At 49.0% G+C, this 13,747-nt stretch overlaps 1 pseudogene; it reads left to right on the forward strand.

The window, feature by feature from the left end:
* The first annotated feature begins 218 nt into the window (after positions 1 to 218).
* LOC100345772 (Fc receptor-like protein 6) lies at positions 219 to 5,597 on the forward strand (annotated as a pseudogene).
* Positions 5,598 to 13,747: the final 8,150 nt, after the last annotated feature.

Here is a 13,747-nt window from a genome sequence, read left to right on the forward strand (position 1 = left end):
GTCAGGCCTGGGAGGGCCTCTGGGGAAAGATAGGAGAGAACCAGACCAGGCACCCCCATCTTGGGATGCTCATGAGGTCTGAACCTGAGTGGTCACTGGAGGTGGGAGCTATGGGTCAGCCTGGGCTGGGGTAGGATGTGAAGAAAGAATATCATGGTGATCTTTGCAGGAGGAATAAGACGGCTACCTGGATGAGATGATTCCAGCTGAAACCAAACATGGTAATGATGGGGAAAACCCAGTGTTTAGAAGGATCAGGGAGGGAGAAAAGGGAGAAGAAAAAGGGTAGAGAACAGGAAGGCAAGAGGAAGGGTGGTTGTAAAAGAGAAGCAATGGTCCTTCCCTGTCCTGGCCGGCATGAAGGCCTTGAGGCAGTGACCATTGCCAATGGGCCATCCAGGAGCCTCCATGTCTGTTAGGCTGGGGACAGATGGAGGAAAGTGGACTGATGGGGCCTGCAGCTTCAGACTTCACCCTGGCTGTGCCTCCAAACCTGGCCCAAACTGTGTTTCAAGCTGAGGTGCCAGGGATGGAAAAGTGTAGCACAGTCCCAGGTGTATGTCTACAAGGATGGAGCATTCCTCCGCTTCTCGGATGGCAAGAAGATTCTGTTCACAGGGACAGCAACAATGGAAAGCAGTGGTCACTGGTGACGTTTATGCCACACATAGGCAGAGAAACCTCAGGGACTACCACGGTTCAGGTCCAAGGTGAGTCATTCACTAGGAAGGTTGGCAGGGCAGTAGGGTGCTGCTAAGGGATGCACACTGTGGAGGCCAGTAGCTCTCTGGACAGGACCATACTCTGTCTGCATCGATGTTGGGTCAATGCACAGGGTCCTGAGGTTTCCCAAGATGTTGTCCAAATGTCACCTCCCCCCAACCAGGGGGCTCATGGAGAAGGAAAGGGGAGATGTCTGGAGGGGAAGGGGTTGGGAAGAGGCTTTGACCAGCTCAGCCAATTGCCCTTCTGCTCGTAGACCAGATAACAACTAAAGCCCCTCTGGTTTTGAGGGGCTTGCTAAGGGAGGCATTTCAAAGCTCATGGGTGAGGACAAATCCTGTCTGGGTCAGGGGCTGCAGCCTGGGATGTGTTGAAGCTTGGTCCTCAGACCCCTGGAGCTTCATTGTCGAGGACATCCTTCCTAGATCCTGGGCCCGTATCTCCCCAGAGCTGTTCTCACCTCCTGTGCTGAATGCCATCCCCTTTCCCAAGCTCTGTGAGGGAAGCCCATTGACTCTGAGATGCCAGACGAGGCTGCACCCCAAGAGGCCGGCCTTGAGGCTCCTCTTCTCCTTCTACAAGGATGGCCGCACCGTGCAGGGCAGGGGCCAGCACCCAGAACTCCACATCCTGGCCATGGAGGAAGGAGACTCTGGGCTTTACTGGTGTGAGGCAGCCCCTGAGGGTGGTAGAGTCCAGAAACGGAGCCCCCAGCTGGAGATCATGGTACAAGGTGAGTGGGCAAGTGAGGGGAGATACTCCCTGGGGGTCTGGGCACCAGGCAACGGGACCCCCTAGGAATGGGGGGCAAGGTTTCTGGGGGAGGAGGGATCCTGAGTCCCGGGTGGCCAGGCTGACCCTTCCACCCATGTGTCTTCCCAGCTCCTGTGTCCCGTCCTCTGCTCACTCTGCCACACAGGATCATTAGCCCTGCCGTGGGGGACCTGGTGGAGCTCTTCTGTGAGGTCCAGAGAGGCTCCGCTCCAATCCTGTACTCCTTCTACCTTGATAGAAGCTCCTGGGGAACCATTCAGCTCCTCATGGTGGAGCTGCCTCCCTCCTCGTCCCAGTGAAGTCAGAGCAGGACACTGGGAACTCCTCCTGCGAGGCTGAAACAGTGTTTCCAGAGAGAGGAGTGAGCCCAGGAAGATCTCCCTGAAGGGTGCACCTTGTCCCCAGTTGGGCCAGGAGCCAAGGGGACTGGGATAAGAGCTCATCTTCTTGGTACCCTCACCAGCCTGCTGAGTGTGGGGAGCATGAAAGAGGTAGACATGTAGAGGAAGAGGAATCTCAAGTCTCAGGTGAATAAGAAAGGGCAACAGAGCCCAAGCAATAAGATATGCTTCCTTTATAACCACAAAAGTTCTAGATCCTCCCAGACAACCAGTTTCCTGAGATCTTGCTTAACTCTGAGCCATCAAGACACCTGAGACATGAGCAGTTTCTCTCCTGAGGCTAGGCTGAGGGGCCTGGGGGATGTCAGTAGAGGCAGGGAGACAGTGACCTGCACAGGACATGGGCAGAGAGGCAGAAGTTATTGGAATCCTCGTGCAGGTGGGCTTGGGAGACCTCAGCCTTTCCTCAGAGCTGGCTACAGTTCCTGCTCTTTGTTGCTGGGTGCACCGTTGACACAGGGCTGTGTGCCTTTCTCCAGAGGGGACTCCATGGCCTCACGAATGGGATATTTCAGGAACTGCAGATGTCCTCTGTCCCAGGACTCCTCAGAGTGCCAGGGAAGGGATGACATCTGTTCTGCCCAGGTGCTGCCTGAAAACTCGTGAGAGTAGCTTTGAGCCTCTGGAGCCTTGACTCAGCGTCCTTCCCAACCAGACTTTCCAAACCACAGCACTCCCACCGTCTACCGCACAGGTGCCCGTCCTAAGCCTCTATGCCTGGAACGCTCTCTCCCAATAAAGTGAGAGGACAGAGTGGTCCTGAGTCAGCCTCCATCTGCATCTGCATCTGTATCTCAGAGCCCTCCACAATCTCTGAGGGCAGTGCGAGATCACTCCTCCCTTTGCTGCTCTCATCCAGCTCCCCTCCTCCAACCCTGGGTACCACGAGCAATACAACCAACTCCAGTACAACCAGCTCACAAAGGGGCTGCACATCCATGGGAATGTAGAGCCTCACAGTCTCGATTTCTCCTCCAGGAGCCTATCTCCCTAGCAGCATAAGCCAATGAAAGGCAGTGGTCAGGAGTCTGGTCATACCTGCACTGATTTTATTTGGCTGGGTCATTTGTTCCTTCCTTTTCACCTTGTTTAAAGATGGACTTTACATTCTGTGTGGTGAAGAATTAACCATTGCCAAGGAGAGGTCTAGCCTTTGCCCACAGCTATTGGGAGGTGACTGGAGAGGGCTGAGGTGGGGGGCTTGAACTTGACAGATAAGAGTGTTGTTGTTTGCCCAGTGGCCTTGGCCACCAGACAGCCCGACAGTATTATTTATGATGGAGATGTGTCATCCTTTATGATGATCAGTTCTACCTCCAGAGGGACAGGACACAGAGGTATCAGGCTAGCCTTTGGAAGAGCTGGTTACTAAAGTTCAGCCATGCAGGCAGTGTGTGATCCAGCCTCAATAACAGCTTCAAGGCTTGGGTGAACTCTTTTTTATAGACACATAATCAATAATTGCACATGTTTATGGGGTACAGTGTGGCACTTTGGTACATGTATATATCATACAATGACCAAACCAGGATAACTGGCATATCCTCCACCACCTCAAACCTTCATCCTTTCCAAATCCCATCTTCCTGGTTGGCAGCCCTCTGTGTATTGCCACACAAGGATGGCAGCAGAGCAATACTGCCCAACTCCATGGGAGAGGACAAGCTTGCTGCTTCTCTGGACTCCTAGGTGCTTCTTCCCTGGACCAACATAACCACAGTGCTTCCCAATCATAAACTGTATATAACAGCTTTCAGTGTGCTTTGTATTTCTAGCAAATTATTGAAATGGAAGGTAATTTTTGAAAAAGATTTATTTTATTTATTTGAAAGGCAGAGTTACAGAGAGAGAGGGAGACACAAACACACACACACATACACACAGGTCTTCCATCCGCTGGGTCATTCCCTAAATGGCCACAATGGCCAGAACTGGGCCAAGTTGAAGCCCAGGAGCCAAGAGCTTCTTCCAGTCCCCCACATGAATGCAAAGCCCCAAGCATTTGGACCATCTTCCATTGCTTTCCCAGGAATTTTGGGCTTCCTGTAGATTGATTGATTGATTGATTTGAAAGGCAGAGTGACAGAGAGGCAGAAGCAGAAAAAGAGAGAGGTCTTCCATCTGCTGGTTCACTCCCCAAATGGCTGCAACAGCTGTAGCTGGGCTGATCCGAAGCCAGGAGCCAAGAGCTTCTTCCAGGTCTCCCACATGGGTGCAGGGGCCCAATGACTTGGGCCATCTTTCATTGCTCCCCCAGGCCATAGCAGAAAGCTGGATCAGATGTGGAGCAGCTGGGACTCCAACCGGCACCCACATGGGATGCTGGCATTGCCTTACCCACTACACCACAGTGCTGGCCCCTAAATAAATCTTTAAAAAAAAGGAAACATACACACACACATAGAGCAACAAAGGATAAAAGTCCGCACTCCATTAGAAAAGTGAGATGGGATGGGAGTGATGTGGGCACATTGCAAAAGGAGAGTCACCGAAGTGATGACAGGACTGTGCCCATGCAAGTTCTGTCTGGGAACTCTGTCAGGCAGGATGCAGTGTTCGGGGGCCTGGCAGAAGAGCCACACTGCAGATAAACATAATCGAGTGCCAATACATTGTTGGATCTTAAATCAACTGCCTGGCCTCTACACCATGCTCCCCAGGCAGCCTGCCATTGAAAACTCCCCACTTGGACTATGTACAGGGCAGAAATATCATGGCAATGCTGTTGCAATGGTCCATTGGATCTGAGCACCCTACCCAGAGGAGACTCTTTGCATCCACCCTTCTTCATTCCTTTGTCCTGCTTGGTTTTCTTCCCAGGACTTTATTACTTGATATTATATATATGTTTGTTGCATATTGCTCATAGCTATCCCAGTGATAATGTAAGCTCCATATTTTCATGTTCACCGCTGTGTTCCACACCTAGAACAGTGCCTGGCATTGAACTGAAGCTTAGTAACTATTTATGTGATTAATGGCTAACTTTATCTGTCAGTTGGCGGTGACAGCTCTGATAATGCTGAGGCAGCACCCTAGATTCTGATCAGTGCTGAGACATCGAGGAGATAGTATTTGAGCCCATACTGCAGAATCAAACCCTGAACAACACTAAATTCATTGAGAAAACATTCATCACGTGCAGACCTGTCTGGGTGGCCAGCTGGCTTTGCTCAGGCCACGCCCCTCGATTTCTTTCATGATTGCTTTGTGAGTCTCTGGTCTCAAATGCAAATTAATAACAAGAAATAAATACGAATACATATTAGTAATGACACCACACACAACACCTCCTGAGCATTTTCTATGTGCCAGGACATTGCCAGATACCATTCTATTATATCCCAGATTTGTTTCATCAGTAAAATCCTGCCATCAAGCTACGAGGTGTACTGGTACTGTTAGTTTTTCATCACTTTAACAAGATGGCCTCTTAGTGTACGGTTAATTTTATGAGTATTAGTAAACTGAAGGGGCCAGCGCTATGGCATGGTGGGCTAAGCCTCCGCCTGTGGCGCCAGCATCCCATGTGGACACCGATTTCTATCCCGGCTGCTCCTCTTCCAATCCAGCTCTCTGTTATGGCCTGGGAAAGCAGTGGAAAATGGCCCAAGTGCTTGGGCCTTGTACCTGTGCAGGAGACCCAGCAGAAGCTCAGCTCTGGCCGTTGCAGCTATTTGCAGAATGACCCAGTGGATGAAAGATCTCTCTCTCTCTCTCTCTCTCTCTCTCTCTCTCTCCCTCTCCCTCTTTCTGTTTCTCCCTCTATCTGTCTGTAACTCTATCTCTCGAATAAATGAATAAATGTTAAAAAAAAACATTTAAAAACTGGAAGTAGATTTTTGTAAAAATTAAGAGTGGGAATAGAAGAGAGAGGAGTAAGGAGAGTGGGAGCATGGGTGGGTAGGAGGGAGGGTACGGTGGGAAGAATGACTATGTTCCTAAATCTGTATATATGAAATGCATTAAATTTGTATATCTTAAATAAAATTAAGGAAAAAAAAGGTGAGGATGGAAAAAGAATGAACAAAAACAAGACACCTGGAAAGCTGACTTTGTCAAGTTAACTTAGTCCACACTTGTGGAGATTTGAGGGCATGGTGCTGGCATCAGCTCAGCTCTGGGGAAGGCTGCCCTGACAGTGTCACACTGTAGCAGAAGAGAGGGCAGTGCAGGTGCAGGTGTGGAGCTAAGGATCACATCCCAAACAGGAAGCCAGGGAGAGCTGTGTGAGGCCAGGCTCAGGTGCTCACAACAAACCTCTTTTGAGAACTTCCTGGGGGCTGCAGGAAGACCACCTTAACCTCTTCCTTGGGCAGGGCCCCCAGTGACCGCCCACAGGGCCCCACCTCTTATAGTTGCCACCGCTTCTCAGCACTGCCACATTAAGAACCCAGCCTCTGACCCAAGGACCTTAGGGGAACAAACCTGGATCTAACCATGGCATTAGGAGCCTTGAGTTTTGACTTCAGATTTGCTATGAAACTCTGAGGCTCTGAAGAAGTCCTTCTATCACCTGGTTTTTTCTTTGCTTTTGTTTTTAACTTATAAAATAAGGGATTGAATAAAATCAGTAGGTTCCCAGGCTGGTGCTATGGAGTAGTAGGCTAAGCCTCTGCCTGCAGTGCCTGCATCCCATATGGGCGCCAGTTTGTGTCCTGGCTGCTCCTCTTCCAATCCAGCTCTCTGCTTACAGCCTAGGAAAGCAGTGAAAGATCGCCCAAGCCCTTGAACTCTTGCACCCATGTGGGAAGAAGCTCCTGGCTCCTGGCTTTGGTCTGGCCCAGCTCTAGTTGTTGTGGCCATTTGGGGAGTGAACCAGTGGATGAAAGACCTCTCACTCTGTCTCTCACTCATCTGTCTATAACTCCACCTCTCAAATAGATCAATAAATCTTTTTTTTAAATAACTGGTATAGATTCTAAACTTTCTTTTCCTTTTAGCAATGGCATCCTCTTAAAACAAGCTGTGCTTCAGAAGCTCCGTTTGGAAAGGGATTAAAGCAGAAGGTGTCAGGTGAAGCTCCCTGGTCTTCCACCTGCCTCCCTGCAGCAGTGCCTGAGCCTGCTCTTCAGAGCTCCCAGGAGAATGGATTCAAAACCCCAGCAGCCCCTCTTCTGTTCTGCAGAGCCCAGTCCAAAAAGGAAGCAGAGTGTATTTCATGGCTGTGCCCAGGGGAAAAGAAACCTTTTGTGATTGGAGACAAAGGACATGACTGGCTGGGGAACTTCCTCTCTGTGCCAACAGAACAGAAGAGGAGACTGGGTGTGTAGTTCTCAAACTCTGGCTTACAGTGGACCACCTGGGGAACCTGAGGAGCCTGTGGATGCCTCGGTCCCATCTCTCAAACCCCTTCATCTCCCATCCCAACTCAGCGGGTTCAGAGTGGGGCCACAGGAATAAGTGCTTTTACCGTCTCCCCATTGGCTCTGATGCAGATGTGCAAAACCTACACTTGAGGGCAAGAAGAATGGGCACTCGGAGAACATGCCACCTGGAGGAGCACAGGGCGGGTCCATGTTAGACCAACTGTACTGCAGAGATGAGCCGAGGGAAGTGTGAGAGAGAGAGAGAGAGACAGAGAGAGAGACCCACAATGGCATCTGTGACGCCTGAGAGACTAGCAATGAATTGTTCAGGCTGTGTGATTAGGGGGTCAGCCTAGCAAGTTACTTCTCTGTGTACATAAGGGGTTGGTCTGGTATGGAAACTGCAACCTTGACTGTACGTCCTGCAGCAATGCCCACTGACTTCACAGACCAGGGCTGATTGGTGCTAAGGTTCTCAAGTGAACCTGCCCATGTGTCTTGTGTTAGAGACTTCCTGCACATTCTCTTCAACAGTCACAGATCCTGACCAATTACCAAGGGGCCCCAGGTCTTCATAATGCCAAAGCCCATGACCTTTATGCTTCACCAGCCTTCAATAATAACCACAACTCACATTCACTGAGCCTCACACTAAGACAAGCTCTGTACTAAGTGCTTAATAGACATTATCTCATCTGATTATTACCACTATTCTATAAAGTGAGTATTGAGCATACCATTCTCCTGACAAAGGAACCCGAACGGTTTGGGTCAGGGGCCTGCTCTCATCCACTGCCCACTTACTGCCTCCTTCCAGATCTGCAGGGTTGACCAGAAAAGTCAAGAGAGGCCTTGAACTCTTTTTTTAAAGATTTATTTATTTATTTGAAAGACAGAGTATGGCCGGCGCCACAACTCACTAGGCTAGTCCTCTGCCTGTGGCGCCAGCACTCCGGGTTCTAGTCCCAGTCGGGGCGCCAGATTCTGTCCTGGTTGCTCCTCTTCCAGTCCAGCTCTCTGCAGTGGCCCGGGAGTGCAGTGGAGGATGGCCTAAGTGCTTGGGCCCTGCACCCACATGGGAGACCAGGAGAAGCATCTGGCTCCTGGCTTCAGATCAGCGCGGTACGCTGGCTGCAGCACGCTGGCTGCAGCACGCTGGCCACAGTGGCCATTGTGGGGGGTGAACCAAAGGAAAAGGAAGACCTTTCTCTCTGTCTCTCTCTCTCACTGTCCACTCTGCCTGTCAAAAAAAAAAAAAAAAAAAGAAAAGAAAAGAAAAAAGAAAGAAAGAAAGAGGGAGAGACAGAGAGAGAGAGAAGAGAGAGAGAGAGATCTATGATCACAATGGCCAGAGCTGAGCTGATCTGAAGCCAGGAACCAGGAGCTTCTTCAAGGTCTCCAGGTGGGTGCAGCCCAAGCACTTGGGCCATCTTCCACTGCTTTCTCAGGTGCATTAGCAGGTAGCTGGATTGGAAGTGGAGCAGCCTGGATTTGCACTGGTGCCTATAAGGGAAGACAGTGCCACAAGTTACCCACTATGCCACAGTACAGGCCTGAGGCCTTGAATTCTTTTTTCTGTTTTGTTAATTTATTAATTAAATTCTTATTTCCTAAGTACAACTTTAGGAATATAGTTATTCTTCCCACCAGATCTATCCTCCCACACTCACACTCCCACCCCTTCTCCTCCTCCCTCTCCCCTTCTCAGTCTCATTCTCCATTAAGATTTTCTTTAAAAAAAAAAAAAGATTTATTTTATTTATTTGAAAGACAGAGTTACAGAGAGAGGTAGACACAGAGAGAGGGGTCTTCCATCCACTGGTTCACTCTCCAGATGGCCGCAATGTCCGGAGTTACACCAATCCGAATCCAGGAGCCAGGAACTTCCTCTGGGTCTCCCACACGAGTGCAGGGGCCCAAGGACCTGGGCCATCCTCTACTGCTACCCCAGGCCATAGCAGAAAGCTGGATTGGAAAAGGAGCAGCTGGAACTGGAACCAGCACCCATATAGGATGCCGGCGCATCAGGCCAGGGCGCCACAGCAGTGGCCCCTAAGATTTATTTTCAATTAACTTTGTACACAGGAGACCAACTCTATACTAAGGAAAGATTTCAACAATTTGCACACACACATACACACACACACAAAACTGTTTGAGAACTAGTTTTAGCTTATTCTCATAATACAACTCATTGAGGACAGAGGTCCTGCATGGGGAGTTAGTGCACAGTGACTTCTGTTGTTAATTTAACAATTAACACTCTGAGGTATGACGTCAGTGATCACCTGAGGCTCTTGACATGAGCTGCCTAGGCTATGGAAGCCTTTTGAAACTACAAACTCCATCTGTATTTAGACAAAGCCATAAGCAAAGTGGAAGTTCTCTCATCCCTTCAGAGAAAAGTGCCTCCTTCTTTGATGGCCCCTTCTTTCCACTGGGGTCTCTCTCACAGAGATCCTTCATGTAGAACATTTTTTGCCATAGTGTCTTAGCTTTCCATGCCAGAAATGCTCTTACAGGCTTTTCAGCCAGATCAGGAAGCCTTAAGGACTGATTCTGAGGTCAGGGTGTTACTTAAAGCAATTGTCATTCTATGAGTCTGCTGTGTGGACTGCGTTCCAAGTTGGACTTTCTCTCCTTTTTAATTCCATCTATTATTATTACCAGATACTTGATCTTTTTTATATGATCCCTTTAACACTTAATCCTATCTCTATACCTTCACTTTAACATTTAATATGATCACTTTAACACTTAAGGTGGCATTTTTATCACCCAGCTTAATAGGATTTGGGGTCCCATGACAAGTTTTCAAAGAGTTCAACAAATAGTATGAAGAAAAAAATACACAAAATAAAAACTGTTTCTTGACAGTCAAGGCAATCTCACTGTTACCTCTTTAGTAATATTTTGCTCCTGTTCTTGGGTAACCATGCAATGTATCCTCCAATCCTCCATCTCTGAGAGTAAAAGGGAACACCATGAATAATAAGGCATTTAAATATGTTCTCTCATCATAAAGAAGCAAAAAAACCCGTTTGATTCCTTATGTCTCCCCCCCCAAATAATACATAAATAAATAAATAAATAAATAAATAAATCTGGTTTTAATGTGACCAGCATTGTAATGCAGTAGGTTAAGCCATCACTTGTGACTCTGGCATCCTGTATTTTGAATTCCAGCTCAAGTGTCAGCAACTGCAGCCAAAATGAATCTCTTCCCTAAGGCCCACCTTCAGACACTGTAATTCCATCAAACTTCCACCCTCTGAAGACTCTGGGGACCAGACCTTTAACAGACAGGTCTTTGAGGACATTCAGCACCCAAACCACAGCAAGAGGTTTACATTTTACTGGTGCAACTACTTTATCACATGTTATAACGCCCTAATGTGGTTTTCCTCCAAAGCATACCTTTAGATAAGAACTTGGGTGGAGGAAATTTTTCTGGGAGAAGATCCAAGAAGAAGGAATGAGGAAAATGAGACAGACAAGGGAGAGAAGCCAAGAGGGAATATGTTAGTAGCTGATTAATGCTGTGGACCTGGTTCCCTTCAAGGAGCTGTGGAGAACACACCCCAGAATTCTCTCACGGAAGTGAAGGAGGCTGGGCCATATGCCTACATTTATCTACCTCCTCGATGCTCCACTGGCCGCCGTATAACCCCTCTGTTTCCTGGCTGCACCTGCACTTGGTGAGTGGCCTTCTACTGCTTCAAAAAAAGTCCACAGGCAGGAAAGTGCAGGGATTTCCCAGGGTGAGAACTGCATGGAGAACTCAGTCATGAAACCACCTGCTGGGGTGGTGCTGTGGCGTAGCAGGTAAAGCCACTGCCTGCAGCCTTGGCATCTCATATGGGTGCTGGTTTGAGTCCTGGATGCCCCACTTCCGATCCAGCTGTCTGCCATGGCCTGGGAAAGCAGTAGAAGATGGCCCAAGTCCTTGGGCCCCTGCACCCACGTGGGAGACCTGGAGGAGGTTCCTGGCTCCTGGCTTCAGATCAGCACAGCTCCAATGGTTGCGGCCAACTGGGGAGTGAACCAGCATATGAAAGAACTTTCTCTCTCTCTCTCTCTCTCTCTCTCTCTTTGCCTCTCTTTCTCTCTCTGTGTAACTCTGGCTTTCAAATAAATAAATAAATCTTAAGGAAAAAAAAGAAAGAAAACTGCCTGCCACCGCAGTATAGAAATCAGGGGAGGGAACAGGCTGTGCTACAAGGAATCTTCAGGGTCTGCTATAAGTAAGATGTTAGAATGAATCTCTTCCTGCTTTGGCTATGTGAACTGACAATCTGACAGGTGTCAGGAACTGAAAGACAGAACAAGGGAGCTCTCCCCTTGTGGAGCCGACACTGAGTCTTGAGGAGAAACTGTGTCACTGCTCTCAGAACCAGCCCATCTGTGGATGGAGGGTGAGAGAGCAAGATTGGGCAAAAGACTTCTTTGCAACTAACTGGTACTTTACTGCGACTTCCCATCTCTTCTCCAAACAGGAGGTGATAGTGCCTGTGACATCAAGCCAGGAAGACGAGGACTTGGGCAGCACTGGGAGGCAGATGAGAGTCAGAGGGAGCAGGAGCCCAAGGCAGGCCTGGAAGAATTAAAGCTGATCACGCACTAAGAACTGACTCTCACTAGGGAGCCAGAACTGGGTGTCACAATGTAGAAGCTGGCATCTATCAGGAAAGGAACATTGAAGGTGGACAGCTGAGGGACACTCATGAGCCACAGCATGCTTGGTTGTCCTGGGTGCCACACAACAGGGACATTTGGAGGAGTGAGGAGAGAGGACTGGATATGTGTGGCCAGATGCCCAGGGGCCAAAGAAGGAGTTGCAAAGGACCATGCAGGATTGAGCTGGATCTGCCTAGGGCCAAGGGCAGGAGAAAGGGAACCAACGGGAGCTCTTAATTGGAAAAACTGCCCTTCAGGGGAAAATAGTTTCTTTCAACCGAGGGCCAGGCCTGCAGAGTGCAAAGCTGCTCAGACTCAGACAGTTTCTCACCTCTGCACCCTCTCCATCCTTCTGGGGAGAACAACCCTGAGCTGGGGACAGTCGGGGGAGCAGCGAGAAAGAGCTAAGCTCAAAGTGAGCAGAGAGGAAGCAGAAAGACCTCCGCCCCTGTCACCACAGGCGTGCAGCCTGAAACACATCCAAAGCCGGGGAAGGGGAGATGGATTGTCAGTTAAGTTGGGAATTCTGTACATTTCACAAGACAGGAAGTTCTCTCATTCTCGAACTGAGACCAGAAATCCAGGCCAGAGTTCTTACGGGGCAGAGAATTCTACACCAGGGAGTAACATGTACAGGGCAGTGAGAGAAATGGAGTCACTTTTGGAGCACAGTGCAGGCATGAGCTGGAAGGAGAATTAGATTTGAAAAAAGCAAAGAAAAGAAAAAAGAAAAGAAAAGCATGCTGTAAGCAGGGTCTTCCTCCACAGTGGACTGGGAGGGCTTAGTGAGGACGAGGGTTGGAAATGATTTCCCTCTCCTCAGTAGACACAATGGACTGATTATGCTGATTTATGGAGATAAGTTTAATACATCACCTTCTGGCCACAGCACACTCACTGAAGCAGCCACGCACGGATCCGCCCCCTGCTCTCCGGCTGCAAGGCAACAGACCCACAGCCTCCGGCTGCAACACCCTCGGCATCCACACTCTGCCAGGTGGCACCAGCAGGTGGCTGTGCACGGCGAGGGCAGCGGCACCTGGGCACTCTTGCCCAGAGAAGGTGGTCTCGCCGGGGCCTGGACATTGCCCCAAGATCCCGCTTCTGAAAGACTGTCTTGGCTCCAGAACTCCCTGCTGGGTTAGCTCAGGCTGTGGGATCTGCGTTCCACTCTGAGGCTCTCCTTCCTCAATCCTGCTTCCTTCCCCTTTTCTCTTCATGGGCTGTATTCCTGTTAACCCTCTGCATGTGCTTCTCAGGGAATCCGATATCCTCATTCTTTAAATTCTGAACGTTGCCCGCATGGCCTTGCTATCTTTTCCCCAATGCTTTAACTTTATTTATTTTAATATTAATTGACAAAACTTTGTGCCTATTTCTTGTGTGTAGCACATAGTTTTGAAATAATGTATACACTGTGGAATGACTCCAGAGCTAATTACGTGTTACCACATGTACTTCTCTTTTTTTTTTTTTTTGGTGGCAAGAACACTTAAAATTTATTCTCTTAGACATTTTCAAAGAATGGGTGTGGTACTTTTTTTTTTTTTAAAGATTTATCTATTTATTTGAAAGTCAGAGTTACACAGAGATAAGAGACAGAAAGAGAAAGAAAAGGATCTTCCATCCACTGGTTCATTCCCCAAATAGCAGCAATGGCTAGGGCTGGGCTAGGCCGAAGCTAGGAGTCTGGGGTTTCTTTCAGATCTTCCACATGGGTGACAGGTTCTCAAGGACTTGGGCCATGTTCCCCTGCTTTCCCAGGCGCATTAGCAGGGAGCTGGATTGGAAGTGGAGCAGCCAGGTCTTGAACCAACACCCATATGGGGTGCAGGTATCACAGACTGAGGCTTTACATTTTAA

This window comes from Oryctolagus cuniculus, chromosome 7 (genome assembly GCF_964237555.1).
Source record: "Oryctolagus cuniculus chromosome 7, mOryCun1.1, whole genome shotgun sequence".
Classification (NCBI taxonomy): domain Eukaryota; kingdom Metazoa; phylum Chordata; class Mammalia; order Lagomorpha; family Leporidae; genus Oryctolagus; species Oryctolagus cuniculus.